Raw genomic sequence first — 16,881 nt, 5'->3', positions numbered from 1 at the left:
TATACGCGAGTCAAATTTACAATTTCTACGATTTATAATACGCACGGGACAACATTGTAGCCGTTTTATGCAATTAAAAAGTGATTATATTTTTGGCGTCGTAAAGCTCATACCTTTATTATGCACTTCTGCCTTGCACCCGACGATTCATGGTATGGTCCACTGATTGCTCAACAGTATAAGCACCGAGATTTGATCAAAACAATCATTACCTTTACACAATTTCGACTGATGCGTTTGGCTGAGACGAACTTCCTCAAGATTTGCCAGTGCCGACAGTAGTTTTCTCGACTGTCGTCCCTCGGAGGTTGGTCTGCGAGGTCGAAGTTAGGTTTCTATGTATGGAATCGTCTCGTTCTCAATACTTTAATAGCAAAATAAAAAATGTTACTTCAGAAAAGGGAGACTAGAAAAATATGTATTTATAGAGTAGAAAAGTATTGCCAAATATTGCAATTTGAACTTAAAGACCTTGCCATTATGTAAAAAAAACTGCGTTTTTTGCCGAGTGTGTTCGGGCAAACCTTGATGTTTAGCAGTAACCGTAAATTGAAGAAAACAATGCTGGCTCTCGTCCCTTATTAATTACAACAGTAACAATATATATATATTTTGATGAAGTGGTTCCTACCAAACATTAACCCTGAAGGTAATGATTAGCATTTGGGAAAAAGCTGTCGCCTTTTTCCGGAATGTCCACATCCATTCCGAAATCTGAACTAAGCTGTCTGACTAAATAATGGAATTTGGTCCACTAATCTTCAGTAGACGTATGTTTGAACTAACTCCTTTTTGAATAAAAATGCCCTATAATTATTAACTTGAGCTGTATTTTCAACGCCATTTTCACCATGCATCACTGTTTAAATTCCAAGGTGTGAAATAGGTTGAAAATCATTCTCATGTTTGCTTGAAAAAGTCTAAAGAAAGAACCACTTCCGACAAAGCTCGAGTGAAAACTACATCTTTACGATTGAAGGAATTTTTCACTCGAATGGAGTAAATGTAAACTCTTTGGAATTAAGAGAGCACCAATATCTTGTAGTGTCGAATATCTGAAGAGATTCTTTCTTTATCTCTCTCTCCTTGCTGCCCAACATCACTTTCGATGGCTGTTATTATATACTACAACGCAACTGACAAATACAATAAAGCATCAATTGAAGTTTAAAAACTGCTGTTGTACTGTTTTATTGCTTAAGGTTTCATAACCGTGCAAAATGTTCACCTTTTTAATCTTACAAATGGTGTCAATATCTGTCCCCATTTTTTTTGTAAAACTGCCTCTGATAAAAAAAGTAGAATGTGTGTAGGACCACTCTGTAGATTACAAGGTCCTAAATTATCCTAATCAGTAGCGTACAACGCTTAAAATGTTATTTGAAGTTGTGAGTAATAGTAGTAATACTATAAAGTATATAATATATTGTAAAATTCACATTATATATGGGATCTTACTCATCAAATCGAGTCACAAGATTAATCACACGAGCTACGTTGGGAAACAAGCCCTTTGAAAAATCTTGCACAATGGCAATATCTTGCAAATGTCAATGGCTTCAATTTCGAAATTCACTCCAAATGTTTAACTGAGTGATCTTTAAAACAAACGTGCTATCATATCAATCACGTGGGCTCTGCTACGGCCATCATTTGAAACGGATTTGTAAAAATATCGACCAAAAATATTGCTATTTCTTAGCAATGTATTAAAAGTTATTTGATATTGTGATAATACTAGTATGATTGGTAACTATACGGCATAATGGACAGCGTGTTAATTTTTCATTGTAAATATTTAAAAACAGTATGACGTTGCCAGAGATATTTATTTGAGTAACTTGCACTTGAACAATTACTTTCAGCGCTTCTAGCCTCGTTATGGCACTGTGATGTCGAGATATATCAAAATGAGCGCTGCGGTTTTTTGCTTTCTGATGGGGACACTAAAATGTAGTGGGACACAAAGTCCAAGAGACTCTTCTTTTTTGATATGGTCACAATATACGTAAATTAATTGTCAAATCATCAATGGTCTGAACTTGTATTTTGTAGCAATATATGAAATTTTATTGGATATTGTGAAATAATTGTATTGGTAGTAATTAAACAAATAGTAGACAGCACATTTGATATACCCATGGTATAATATATAATGTTAGATATTCCATATGCATTTATGTGATCAGAATCAATACAGTGAGGTTTCCAAAACATTTTTTTTGTAGCTTCACCCGCTTTCAGAAGTTATGCACTTTTAAATTAGTTACATACTTGTTTTACCTTCATTATAATTATTATGAAGTGGTCTTTGTTGAAAAGTATTCATGGTATTCAAAGACAATTGCGCGCGGTGCTTTCAGATTTGCAAGGCTCTTCGCCCGATCTTGCCTCGAAGTCTGTCAAGCCAGCGAATTATATTTTCGAATATTCATAAGTCTACGTTTTTGGTCTTTATTATTGAAGTCTGAAAAGTGATAACTACATATAACCATGGTAATGCCGAGCACAATATCTTTAGCTTTAAGATGAACAATGAAATGTCGATTTTTGTCATCGGTTCGGCATCCTATCTCTCTAAAACTTTTTAAAAAAAGCCTAATTAAAAACAAAATTTGGGTAAACGGTGTTTTCCTCGAAATTTGACGTTCATTTCCCGGGTAAATACTTCATCTATGACGACAAAAACTGCACGATACCATCTGTTATATCCTGAAGTATTTATGTTTTTAACAAATTGGAAGAACATTGTCCTACATAAGGAGTAGTTTTGCATACAGTTTTATGAAAACTTTCGTTTAAGATGTCATGCAAAAAAACGACACAATGGCACATCTGGAAAATTCGCGATTGCAGGCCAATTGCAAGGGTATTAATGCCCGTTATCACGCGTCTAATCAATTAAGGCAAATCCGCTCAGCTCAGAACAGTCATTTATCCTTGTCTGTAGGATCCGTGTTCCAACCAGTCCACGTATGAGCTGCCAATCGTTGGTGATTTAAACACAATCATTCCTTGTTATATAACTTATTTTCCAAAGCCTGAACATCATGAATATGCATCACGCACGCAGAAAGGGCGCCCTTTTTTGATATTATTCGATCTTGTTTTAGGGAAAAAAAATCGAGGCCCCGATTAGTCTGTTCTGCCCCATGGCGTGTGTATATGCTGCAGCTGGTCGTGTATTCATTTCACCGTGTAAAGTAGTGGCTCTAAGTGGATTCAAGGTGGCATAAGCCAATGGTTAAAAAAAAATATGTGAACAATAATTGTAGGTATTATTCCTTTAGCAATATTATTCCTTAAGCCAGTCTTCATCAGTTTACTTAGCCTTGGTCAAGGCGTTCGTCATTTATTATCCGTCCATGTGGGTAGCGGCGGCATATCCTCGCCAATGCATGTAAAAATGCAGCGCGAACAGCGACCTCATGCGGCCACTTTTGATATGAAAATCATTTGGATCCGATCAAACGCCTTGGTCCTACGCGCGGCGAAAGCTTAAATGATTGTCTTTATTTTGCGCTAGATTTCTAGCCCACGACCTCAATACATGTAGGCGGGGTCAATATGGGGAATGTCCAATCACAACTTAGTAAATCCTGACATCATCCAATTATTTGCAGCCATTTGCCTTTTGCGGACGTGTCAGAAACCACATATTTGTGTAATCGGTGCTTTGTGTAATGTGAGACACACAACGTGTGTGCACACGTTGTCGCTATATGACCTTTCACGGCGCGCTAATTATTAGGCGAATTTCCATGCAACAATCGACCAAGAAGAAAACGCCTTATTAGCATTACGAGCACCACCGCCAAAACCTCACGCGGGCGATTGGAGCATGGCGTTAGGTGTAAATCCAAGTTATTTGCATAAAAGCAGTGGCCGCATGCAGTCGCTGTTGGCGCTTTATTTTTACATGCACTGCTCCAAAACAGCGCCAGCTTTCCGCAGTCAGCGCGCGGCGAGGATGCGCCGCCGAATGCCGTACGAACGGATAAAGACGAACGCCTTGACCAAGGCTACAGTTCATTGAACAGTTCAATAACAGTGCGCCTGTATTCTATTTATTGTTGTTCCCCACTCTCCCACCCAGGCACCCCCCTATCAGAACCGGTGATTGTCACATTCCACTTGACCATCTCTCCACCCTTGAGGCACACTGCTACACCCCATGGCAATAAAGGATGGGGTCCAAACATTTTATTTACACTCACCGATGACGATTTTCAAACAACTATTATTATTTATGTTTAAAAGTTAACCAGAATATTGCAACCGCCCTGCTAGTTCTTTAGCCGAAATACATGTCAAAGCAGCAGAATCATATCCACAATAGTCCAGGGACATTACATATTCACCGCATGAGCGGATCTGTGAAGAGCGGGGGCAGAAGTGGTAGGCCGTCTTGAGCCTCTCCCCCACCCCAAGACAGCTTTAACCCTTGCAAAAGGTTGATCCGCCCTCCACTGGCATCTTGTAGGTGCATTTCTTGAACGAATGGGACCATGATTCCTACCTCCTATGTGCGAATATGTGACTAAATCTCTACATGAGCCCTCAGGAAGCCAGGGCTGGGATGGGTGGGTACAACAATTGATACACTTACAGTTTGTACACATATTAAACTATGTACTGATATTTGCCTTTTGATCGATTAATGTTAGTGCGTTGAATTCAATAAATGAAATCTATGTTTAGAAATATACACTTATCTCTCGTAATGGTTTCATGTTATTTTATATATATAATGTGTTTTTTTTTTATTTCCAACAAAGCCTCCATCAAAGAAGAAGATAAAAAATACAATAAATACATACAATTATATATATATACAGCGTGTTCACAAACAGGATAACCCCCGACACTCAAGGACGACCCCAAGATAATCCAGACAACGTCAGAAATTAAAGATTGTCAACACGACCTGAGCAGTCCGCCAAGAGTGCCAAGATCATCATAATCAAGAAATTGGTTACGATACAAAACTGCCTTGACACTATCACAAATACCATGCTTGATACAGTCTACATTCTTAATGGAAGAAATGTATTTTCGTCTGAATGATGGACTAACAATGCAATTTAGTAATGAGAAATCATCATGCATGCTAAAACTATGTTTTACTCTGTCAATGAAAGTGTTCTTGTATGCAAAACTATCATTGGCTTCACAATTCAGGAGGTGAGCATGGAAATACCTTGCTGTTGTTAAAAATCTGACAAACCAAATTAAGTTCAAATGTGGACAAAATATCATTGATCATACATACATTCAAACCATGTAAGAGAGGCGTAGTTTTACAGTACTTATGAAGACCCATGGTAGCTTTTGCAAGCCTTCCCTGTGCTTTTTTCCACGCATGAATCTTAACAACGGTTGAACTGCCGTCCTTACACATGCCAATACATTGCAAAGAATGTAAGGTTTTTTGACATTACGGATTCTTGCTTTAATATGCCTCTTCAATTATGAAGATTGCTTCGTTGTTCCGAAATGACTACGAACAATATCTTTCAAACGCAAATTACACAAAGTAAGAGTCTGAAATAGAAATTAACCGAAAGAGTGGGGAGGACGCTTAAGGGCAATATGTAAGGGTAACGACCAGCATGGCAGCACATTCACGATGTCGCTGTATGGTCTGACGAAACCGTTTGTTTTTTCGGATGTTTCTCTTGACTACGAGGTGAACAATTTGTTGGAAATGGAAATATATTATATTCTTTACCCCATAGGAATATTCCTTCTATTGCATGCCAGTTTGCTTTCCAGTCTTGTCATTTCAACTCAAATAGTTCCCCATTTTGACTCATGAAATAAAGAGTATACAAGAGACAGATCATACTTTGGCAATTTGTATTAGTCCATGTCAACAAACAATAGATGCTACTCCATTTACATGTGTATTTTCACTATTAATCCAACGTTATTGCTCTTTTTATATGCGTCCAGTTGTCTATTCATTATTACAAAGTGGCTTATTCGTGTATCTTATACTGTCATAGCAAGGTCACATGTAATATAGATGCACCCACACACCTTTTTTTTTAAGCCTAAGATACTTTTTTATTTCGTTTTTTTCCCCCATTTTCAAACAACCCTTATCTTCATATTGCAATGATACAATCCGTTCCACTTGTTGCATTTGGTAAACCTGACTGATCATGTTCATTTAGAGTTGGTGTTTCGATGTCCATAAAATAATATTTTCTCAAGACAACTTTAGGGAAAAAGTGCATTCCGGTGCAATGTCAAACGAACTGCGTAAGGTTAAGAGCAGTGCCTCCGAAAATACACTCGGTACCTGTCAGAATTAAACCGGCAATTTTAGTTTCTATTCTAAACATTTATATTTGTTATTATGAAGTGTTTCTGGTTGAGAATAATTCAGCTTAATGTTTTTCCCGACTGACTACTTAATCAACCTTTGAAAAAGAATAATTAAGTTTTAAATCAGTTTAAATCAGTTTTAAACCTTTTAAATCGACATTTGAAAAAGAATAATTCAGTTTAATTTATTTCCCCAACTGACTACTAAATCGACCTTTGAAAAAGAGCGAAACAAAGTTTGAATCAGCCACTCGATTCACAAATGTAGTATTTCATGGCTGCATACTCTGAAAGCCCGCACGTACCAACTTGACTTCGTCATCTGCGTCATGGCACCATGGAAACGGGCAACATCTTGTGAGAGGAATAAAAATCAAAAATCTGAGTCCTTTCTCACTCAGTTCACTTAGCGCATTGCCGCATTGAGCTTCGGATATCGGGGACGGCCGCTGTGCCACGTTATCACTGAGCCATTACTGTTTGTTCTTTCCACCAACCACGAGGCTGAGAGATTTACCCAATTAACGGGAACAGAAGTGGCAGGAAAAGAAAACAAAACCGGGTAAGTGTAGCCGGCTTCAATTGCTTTTCAATGCTTATGTTTTTGAGACGATGGATAGTCGAACGGAGTTGACCATTTACTTCAGAACGACGCAGGTCGCTTTTTACAAACTCTACCGATGTCAAGACTCAAGATTCAAGATATCGGTGTTAAAATAATGTCCGATGTCGGAGCTCATGTACCACCGACTTCCCTCATGTGTCTGGTTACCACTTGAAGTTCTGTTGAGATGTAGAATCAAATGTGATGGTTTTTAAAAATGCAAGACGTTACTTGAGACAAGAGAATGTGCACAACTTTGTTCCTGCTGATGACGCAGCACGTGTAGCAGGACTGGTATTAGAAAGGCCGCTCGCGATGTTTCCGTTCCGCCATTCAAATTCTGATCTGATTAATTTGAAATTAATTTGCGTAAGACTACATTTTTACTGTGTATTACGTAATTATTGGAAACAAGCTGGGCACCGTAGCAGAAAGATCTGGCAGGTATTTATGAAAAAACTAAATGACATTTGGGAGAAGATCTAGCGTGAAAAAAGGCAGATTAACGATTCTGCTCCAATGAGCGAAATAAAGCTGGGATCATTTAACAGCAAGCTTAAAAGACGGAACAATCCGGCTTTGCTACATAAGAGAAGAACGATAGCAAATGCGACGATCCACCACGATTCCACAACATATACAATCATGTGGCTTCTTTGACATCAAGGGAATGAATATGTGCTTGGCCGTTTCTGCTCGAGCCACTATTAGCGTGCATTCCTCTGATACGGTCTTAAATACGCTTGTGTCCCATCACAAATACTCTTTTTAGTTCAAAAGTTGACACGTACAAGTCAAAAACTATACCAACTATTTCCAATGATTTTGTTGAACGTTTTACTTCATTGCCTTTTTAAACACCCCTCTAGCTATGGTATACAAATATTGAGTGGCTCAGCGTGGAAAGGTTAAATCTGGACTTTTCCATTTCAAGAGGCGAAGCCGAGTGAACTGGAAAAGTCCAGTTTTTACCGAGCGATAACATTCCTTCCATTTCATAATTAAAAGCAACTCAATATTTGTTTTATATAATAGATCCTTGTTATTTGATATATTTGAACTTTTTTTCAATACAAAACTGGAGGAAAATGTATTTCGCTCTTCCAAACCACTCTTTCACGAAAATGTTTGAACCCAACGCTGTAGCACCGGCTCTTTGGAACAATACGCGCTACGCACAACGCGCTGAACGCGCACACCTGCATGCATTTGCACACAAATACCGCGTCATGATCCTAACTGTTGAATAGTATACAAATATTGAGTGGCTCAGCGTGGAATGGGAGAAATATTATAGCGAGGTAAAATCTGGACTTTTCCATTTCACGAGGCGAAGCCGAGTGAACTGGAAAAGTCCAGATTTTACCGAGCGATAATATTCCTCCCATTTCACAATTTAAAGCCACTCAATATTTGTTTTATATAACTGACATAAAGATCCTTGTCATTTGATATATTTGCACTTTTTTTCAATACAAAACTGAAGGAAAGGCTATTTCTCTCTTCAAAACCACCCCATCACGAAGATGTTTGAACCTAACGCTGTAGCGCCGGCTCGTGGAACAATACGCGCTACGCGCAACGCTGAACGCGCACACCAGCATTCATTTGCACACAAATAAAGCGTCATGATCCTAACTGTTGAATAGTATTTCCCATTCCCCATGGGCGGATGGTACTTTTTGAGCCGCGGCGTGAATGGGAGCAATAACAAATATCATGTGATGGGAGTTCCACCAATCAAATGACTAGGGTCTGTATGTCAGTTATATAATATACAAATATTGAATGCTTCGAGTGGTGTAGTAAAACTAGCCTCCCGAGGGGATCCATGGACATTCTTTTTCCCGAGGCGAAGCCAAGGGAAAATAGAATGCTCCATGGATTACCGAGGGAGGCTAGTTTTACTTCACCACGAGATAAAGCATTCAATATTTGTTTTATAATACTTCACCCACAGATTCTGCTTGGTTGTAATGTTTTATATATTGGTGGAAAATGTATTTCTCTCTTACAAACTACCCCTTCACGAAATGTTTGAACCCAACTCTGTGGCTCGCTCTCTTTGGAACAAAACGCGCTGCGTGCAACGCGCAATGTGCACACCAGCATGCATTTGCAAACAAATGCCGCGCAGTGGAAATAGTACTTCGGTTGCTAATGGTATAGTACTTTGGTTGCTACGGGTATAGTACTTTTGGCCGTGCACAGAAAGATAGCAAAAATAGAAAGTATCCTGTGACTCGCTCTCGGCCAATCAAGACACAGAATCTGCGAGTGAGGTGTTATAATATTTCCCATTCCCCATGGGCGGATAGTACTTTTTGAGCCGCGGCATAAATGGGAGCAATAACAAATGCCACGTGATGTGAGTTCCACCATCAAATGACAAGAATCTGTATGTCGGTTATATAATATGGAATATCCTCTCTCAAGTAGTAGTTAAAGGGAATATACATCATTTGCTTTTGCTGTAATTTTCAGAAATGGATGGAATTAGGGGGTTGGAAATATGTAGCAAATATAGTTACACTGACTTTTTTTTTAGGTTTTGGGTTCGAAAATGCTATAAAAACCAAGAAAAACAATCATTTTCCTGTAGTCTGGTTCCCTGACTCCTTTTAAGAAGAAACAGAGCAGTTTACATATATTGGGGAATTGTAAGGTCAGGGAACCAGTCTAGCTGGCTTGTACCCGTTCATAGGTGTGTAATCGATTGCAAACAAGTACGATGGCCAACTGGGGCCAGTATTTGAACAAAAACCAAGTTTTTTTCCAACGCTGATCGGCCGATCAGCGTTGGAAATTGATACAAAAATACCACTTTTCTTGAAAATGACAGTATACCAGGTGCCATGATTTTACAGGATGCTTTACACTGTCATTCACCAACAGTCCAGCCAGGTATTTCAAAATGATTTGGTAGTTTTATTTTTTGATGTTTGCAAATGTTGTATTTTCCCTTTAACAATTTCCTTATATGGTGATTGACGTGCGCGTGGTGCGTACCGCGTAATGTTGCGCGGAACGCGGAGCGCCTCTCTCAATTAGTAGTAAACAATCTCCTTATATGGTGATTGACGTGCACGTGGTGCGTACTGCGTGATGTTGCGCGGAACGCGGAGCGCCGGTATGTAGGTGCTGATTGGCTACGGAATTGAAAAATGATGTCTTGATGCGTGCACGATAACAATGTCGTCGGCACTTGTCGACGCGTAGTAGAAGTTGAATTTTTTTCTACTCTTGCGACTGTTGACTTTTTTGAGCGCCGACTAATTACGATCGTCTTATTATCGTCGTAGTTACACCCAGGTTGCACTGAGTAAAGGTTTAAATTATATAACCGACATACAGATCCTTGTCAATAATTGGAGGAACTCACATCACATGGCATTCGTTATTGCTCCCATTCATGCCGCGGCTCAAAAAGGATCACTATACCTCATACATACTCATGATCGAGAGCCGAACCCTCACTGGTCAATTCACCATCACGTGCCAGATGTTATTCTTGCTGTTCACCAAACGCGCACGAGGATTCACGCACAGTGTAAATACGCAGGCGTAGTAGACTGTCGCATGGGTTACCCGTGCGACAGTCCACTACGCATGCGCTTTACAGAGCAATCGAGAACTGTCACACGGGTGCAGTATGTACGCTCGAACATCGCCCAAGAGAGATGCATGGTTGCAAAGTTCGCGTAAATGTTAATTTTCATGCTCCTTCGCTTCGCTCATACGCATGAAAAACAGTTTCACTCTAACGAAGACTTCAATAAATTACACTGAAACAGCATATCAATTCAGATATTTTATTGTAAAGCATGGGGCGTGCCTAGTGTCAGTTGCTGAATACGTACAGGGAAAAATATTGAGGGAAAAAACATATATATCAGGTGTTTTGCATGTGGTAATTATTCTTTACGCGTCACAAAATATACGAATCGTTACATAAAATAGCATCATCATTTCATTTTCGTCTTCACAATACGATGTAATTTAAACATCAAAAACAATCTCGGCTCCACTTTGGAGCCTCAGCCCTTTTGGCTCTTCGGATTATCTGTCCGGAATATATATATATATTTTTTTTTTTTTTTTTTTTTTTTTACCAAAAACAAAACAATTTCTTAAATATATTACATCGTCAATTTAGAATGAAATTTATATAATACATCAATTAATCCCAGCTCCACCTTGGAGCCTCAGCCCTTTTGGCTCTTCGGATTATCTGTCCGGAATCTACTACTGTCTATAATCAAAACTAAACAAAATATTCTATCTTTACAGTTGCGTGAAATGTTTTATATAACACATCAATAATCTCAGCTCCTCGGATTATTTGTCCGGTATCTGAAGATACATATATAATTATACTACATGAAAACTCGCATTAGATCAAGTTTATGTTTATACAAAATTAAGTAGAAGACCCTAGAAAATTGGTTATCTAATTTTAATTACTGTTTACTTAACGTAACTGTAAGACTGAGACGACGATCTATGTCTCGTTTAATGTATCTGTTTTTGGCTTGAGGTGTTTTCCATCGCCCATGCTCCATGATAAGCTCTTCAGATATATCCTTATTTGCCAAATGAGAGGCCCCTCCTGAACGCATGCTATGTAGGCCGTATTTTTTAGGGTTTTCTACGCCAACTTGCTTTAGTGCTTCTAAAAAGAGCTCTCGGCACCTAGAATAACTCAGGGGTTTGTTTTGTAATGGTCTATACGAATTCGAACTGGATAGAAAAGACAAGGCTGTGAATATATAAACATCATCTCCTATGTGAATGTTACATTGTGTCAAATATCGTCTGAGTATCTTTGCTGGGCAATACTGACTATCAATTTGAGATAAGAAGGTGAAATTACCTTCACGATAAACGTCTGTTTTTGATCTGGGAATGTGAATAATCTGGAAAAGCTCAGTAATGTGGCTTGCCTTTAACTGTACCATCTCGTCGTGCCTGAAGAGAAGCGAAAACTTTAATGATACATAACAAGCGGTTCGCAACTGCAGCAAACTACAATTCTGATTGCCAAAATGATCAATAATATCATGTACTTGCTGAATTGACAATGGTTCTTTCTGTTGTGGAGGATGATGCAAGGTTCTCCGTAAACTAGTAAATACCTGTTGCACTACTGGCGAATCAACGGGATTCGGACGAATATTGAGTAAGGAATGCAGCCATTTGATGGCAGATGCTAGTGTTATTATGGAGCTATCTGAATTGACGAATTGACCTCTATCAGACAAAAAGGATGCAATAATTTTATCGGTAACTGGAAATTGGAGTGGAATGTTATGCTTTCTCAGCCAGGCGAAAAACACTCTGCACTTATACAGGTAAGATTGCGTGGTACCTTCTGCTTTGGCCTTTAAAACATCATGAAATATGCGATCTCGATATGCTTGAAGACTGGGGGGAAATTCTGACCAGAATTGCTGGCCGGAAATAACCTCTATAACGTCGCTAAATTTGCGAGAGAGATTGAACACCTGTGGTGAAGCCTGCGTATTAGACTGTAGGGTTTCCAACTGAGGCTCCGGATGGGATTGCTGCGCTAGTGGAGGCTTGTCCGATGGCAGACGAGGGGAATGCTGTGATGGCTCGGGGTAGCTGTGGAGCTTGCCAGGGGATGAGTGCATTTCATGAGTGGAAAGTGTGATATCCGACCGGCATAGCCGCTTGGGCTCTTGGTTTGACTCGGGAAGAGGGCGCGAGTCCGACGTTGAAAGGACAGTCTCTGGACCAGTGTCCGACCATTTTGCATGTGAAGCACATATCATTTGGCATGCCTGGAAAGAAAGAAATATAAGGAAAAAACCAAAGCAACTGGAATATAACGTGATACACAGAGATCTAAGCAACGTGTTCAGCAGTGATACGTATGCCTGAAGTGAAGAAAGGCGTGGCACTGCGTGCGTTTAAGGGTCTACGGTTGAATGCCTTTTCTCATTCCGAATCATTGAAAGAATTCCTTGCATATCGAAGCCAGAAGTCTTCTGGCCCAGGGAATGTTGCAATTGCATTGAATTCAATCGACCGAATAAAACTAAATTTCCAGAGCTCAATGATGCCGTATTGGGGAAATTTATGGACCGAGTAAAGATGTCTCCTGTACAAAAGGAAAGTTGTACACATCAACTGTATTTACAACTGTAGTTACTGAATTATATTGCAAACGAACTGAACTAGTAATTGAAGTTGAGCAACAATATTCTTGTGGTGAGCTGTACAAGACAAGTATCCCCGAATTTTGTTTTAGGTGCATATACAAAACAAAATCGGCAACTGAATATGTATGAAGTATAGTAAAACAAATATAACATGGTTTATTTCGGGTGGGCAGTCGATATTAGCCCCCCTCGGTATTGGAAGTTGACAACCTAGTTCCTTCGGCTTCTCGACGGAAGCTAGTTTGTCAATTTCCAATACCTAGGGGAGCGAATATCGACTGTCCACCCTCAAACCATGATATATTTGTATACTATCCGCCCATGGGGAATGGGAAATACTATTCAACAGTTAGGATCATGACGCGGTATTTGTGTGCAAATGCTTGCTGGTGTGCGCGTTCAGCGTTGCGCGTAGCGTGTATTGTTCCTAAGAGCCAGCGCTACAGCGTTGGGTTCAAACATTTTCGTGAAAGGGTGGTTTGGAAGAGAGAAATACATTTTCCTCAAGTTTTGTATGGAAAAAAAGTTCAAATATATCAAATGACAAGGATCTATATGTCAGTTATATAAAACAAAAATTGAGTGCCTTAAATTGTGAAATGGGAAATGGGAGGAATATTATCGCGCGGTAAAATCTGGTCTTTTCCAGTTCCAGTGGCGTAGCCAGGAATTTTTCAGTGGGGGGGGGGGGGGGGGCTGGGGGGGGGGGCTGGAACATTTCAAGGGGGCATCATGTAGATCAATGATATTTTTTTTAGAAACTCAGAATCTCAGTTGGGCGGGGGGGGGGGGCGACTGGGGGTGCGACAAGTTTTCTTCGGGGGGGGGGGCTGTCGCCTATAGTTAACAGTACAAAGATATTTCATCTCTTTTTTGCACTCTCTGTTTTTTCATCTCTCTGTTTGCAGAATTATTACAAGTAATACTTTGTTTTCCCCTATTAATGTTATGTTCAGCTTTACGACGGTATCTGCCCCCCCCCCACCCATTGAACATTACGCAATTACTTTTTTTTTCAGCTGCTGATTAGGTTTTCTTGGTATTCAGCATTATCATTACCATCCTTCACATATTTTAATTTTGCTTGATTATTGCCTTTTACTTCTTGTTATCCATTTCGAGATTGACTTTTTTATTCATGAACTGATAACACAACAAAATAGTGAATTTCATGCCTATTGTAACGTAAAACGAATCTGGGGCTCTCACACGCCAGACGAAGAAAACCACAGACACTATTCTTCAGGGTTTTGGTGCTCTATGGCCATTTATTCTTGCCACTTTCTTTACACGAGGCTCTCTCTTTATACAACTCACAACAAAAAGGAACGCTATACAAAAGTCACACTACTGAGTCGGCGCAGTCTGGCAACGGGTCTCCCTGGCCCAACAGCAGGGGTCCCAACGCTACGGTTGTACCGTGGGTCCGTGCTGGCGCCCTCTGCCGGCGACCCGGCACTGCCGTTACACTAGTGTACAAGTAAACTGCCCTATCTAATGTTACAGCCTCTCTGAAGGTTCGTGCAAAAACACACTCAAATACTTATTAGTTGTTTCCATCTTCAAATGTATATAAGTATGTCTGTTAGCAGCATGTGTGCCATCGCCATGATTTCAACCTCTGCAGTCCACTTTCCAGAGCCAAACATTTTGTTTTTGCCTCATGACATATTCCTCCATGTTAACAAACCTTGTCGTAGAAAACCATTGAATTTATCTCCATTTTGAACATGTGATTGATAGTTTCCATTCTTATCGGCATGTGATTATCTTCAGTTACGACGGTACTTTCTTTTCCCCAATGGATTAGCTTTTCTCCATAGTTAGCATTACGACGGTACTTTATTTTCCCACGGTTGATTGGGTTTTTTTGTATTCAGCATTATCTTTACCATCCTTCACATCTTTCAATTCTGTTTATTTATTGCTTTTTACTTTATGTTGTCCATTACGAGATTGCCTTCTAAAACATAAACTGACAACATAACAACATAATGGATTACATGTCTACGGTCCATGTAAAATTCCTCATCTAATGCTAAAGCCTCTCTCTCAAAGGTACTTGCAGAAAAAAAACGTTTCTTTATTTCATCTTTAGATGTATATATGTCTGAACGTAGCATGTGTGCCATCACCATGATTTCAACCTCTGTAGTCCACTTTGCAGAGTCAAACATTCTTTTCCTCATGACGTTTGTCCACATTAACCAACCCTTGTCGCAGAAAAACCATTGAATTTATCTCCATTCTTCAACAGATGACTGACATTTTCCATTCTTATCTGCATTTGATTATCTTCATTTCATTACACAGTAAATCAAAGCGCCCAGTTAAAAAAAAAGCTTTACCATCATCTTTTATTGTCTTCACTGAATAAGGTTATCCCGTCTCTTCACATTTATCTGAAACCTCATAACAGTCCAGAGATATTTCGATTTCGAGCTTATTCCTTATTGTCTGCAAAAATAAATTCTTCCAAGCATATGTCAAACTTCAAACCTTGTAGTTGTCTCACTTCCTTGATTTCAACATCACTTCCATCATCAACTATTGCAACTCATTTAATGGAAACTATAATTGCCATGGCCCTTCTCATAATTTGCCGGATCATGTTCATGTACTTGACAATTCACAACAGCGCAGGAACTACACCAGAACCACTTCTTCAACCCTTCATCACGCCTTCGCACTAGCAAGATGTTCCGTCTCCTGCATGTCTACTACCATTACATCTTGCCTTACCTCATCATCTAACCACACACATTTACCTACACTTTCAAGCTGCTGATAAGACAATAAAATGAACTTGATATTCGACATTCACATTTCTTTTTACAGGGAAGGTCGATTTCGTTGTTTCGATATTGGATATGCACATATGTTTTCAAAGCAAATGTCCACATTTTATTTGGATAGTTGACATTGGATATGCATATAGGTTTCTACAGCAAATTTCTATATTTTAATGTCCGGGGGAGGCGTCATTCAGATGCCCCCTGCCGTGAATCGCGCCAACGATTCTAAGGAAACGCCCCACTATAAGGTTGTCCGGTAATACACGGACAGTGGAAATGCACATAGGTTTTTAAAGTGAATTTCCATTTATTTGAATATTGCACATTGGGTATGCACATAGGTTTCTACAACCATATTTTTAAAGCCTGGGAGGAGACGTGATTGAGATGCACACCTGTCGTGAATTTAAAACATAAAAAAACAAAGAAAACCGATGTTAAACGGTTTTGTTATTGTTTGTAACGCGTTTAATAATCCAGCTCCACCCCCACCAAAAATAAAATGGCAAGATCCAGGATTGGTCCCGATCCTTAAATTGTTTCTAGCCAATTTCGACCCCATATTTATGCCAAATGTGATGCTTTATTCACAAAGTTCACGATGTTTCGCTAAGCAGCTCCACGTGGGAGTCATCGGTGCTATCTACGGCAGGGCTGCATCTCAATCACGCCTCCATCTGGACTGTCAAAACTAAGTACATCCGCAGTTGAAACATTATGTGCCTTCTTATTTGAAATTTAGCAGCTCGTTTTTTTGGGAGTCGTCGACGCGTTGCGTCTCAAATACGCCTCCTGTACCTTGACTTAAACACATACGGACTTTCTGTGTAGCAACATATGTGCACATCTAATGTCCAATATCCAAATTATAAAATGGACAATCCCAAAATGGCTTTACTGGGTAACTGTGAAGCGCCAAGCGAACATAGGAAGCATAAACTTGGCCATCGAGGCGAGCGAGCGT

This window comes from Patiria miniata, unplaced genomic scaffold (genome assembly GCF_015706575.1).
Source record: "Patiria miniata isolate m_02_andy unplaced genomic scaffold, ASM1570657v1 HiC_scaffold_3, whole genome shotgun sequence".
NCBI classification, from domain to species: domain Eukaryota; kingdom Metazoa; phylum Echinodermata; class Asteroidea; order Valvatida; family Asterinidae; genus Patiria; species Patiria miniata.
Note: the sequence above shows the minus strand (reverse complement) of the source record.